A 677-nucleotide genomic window follows, 5' to 3' on the forward strand; every position below is an offset into this window, starting at 1 on the left:
TGGGTTGATGGTGCCCAAGTCATCCGTGGGTTGGTGGCGCCCGAGTAATGTGGGTTTATTCGTGGTGGGTTCATGATTGTGCCTCCAAGTCATGTTGGAGTCTTATTGTTGGTGGGTTGATGGTGCCCAAGTCATCCGTGGGTTGGTGGCGCCCGAGTAATGTGGGTTTATTCGTGGTGGGTTCATGATTGTGCCTCCAAGTCATGTTGGAGTCTTATTTTTGGTGGGTTGATGTTGCCCAAGTCATCCGTGGGTTGGTGGCACCCGAGTGATGTGGGTTTATTCGGGGTGGGTTCATGATGGTGCCTCCAAGTCATGTTGGAGTCTTATTGTTGGTGGGTTATTGGTGCTCAAGTCACCCGTGGGTCATGATGCTCAAGTCTCCCTCGGTCAGAAATTGAACCAGGCTCGGTCATTTTTTGAGCCAGCCTCGGTCAGAAATTGAGTCACTCTCGGTCAGAAATTGAGCCAGCCTCGGTCATTTTTTGAGTCACTCTCGGTCATAAATTGAGCCAGCCTCGGTCATTTTTTGAGTCACTCTCGGTCAGAAATTGAGCCAGCCTCGGTCATGATTTGAGTCACTCTCGGTCAGAAATTGAGCCAGCCTCGATCATTTTTTGAGTCACTCTCGGTCAGAAATTGAGTCACTCTCGGTCAGAAATTGAGCCAGCCTCGGT

The sequence above is a fragment of the Cajanus cajan genome, chromosome 11, assembly GCF_000230855.2.
Source record: "Cajanus cajan strain Asha chromosome 11, NIPB_CcT2T_4, whole genome shotgun sequence".
Classification (NCBI taxonomy): domain Eukaryota; kingdom Viridiplantae; phylum Streptophyta; class Magnoliopsida; order Fabales; family Fabaceae; genus Cajanus; species Cajanus cajan.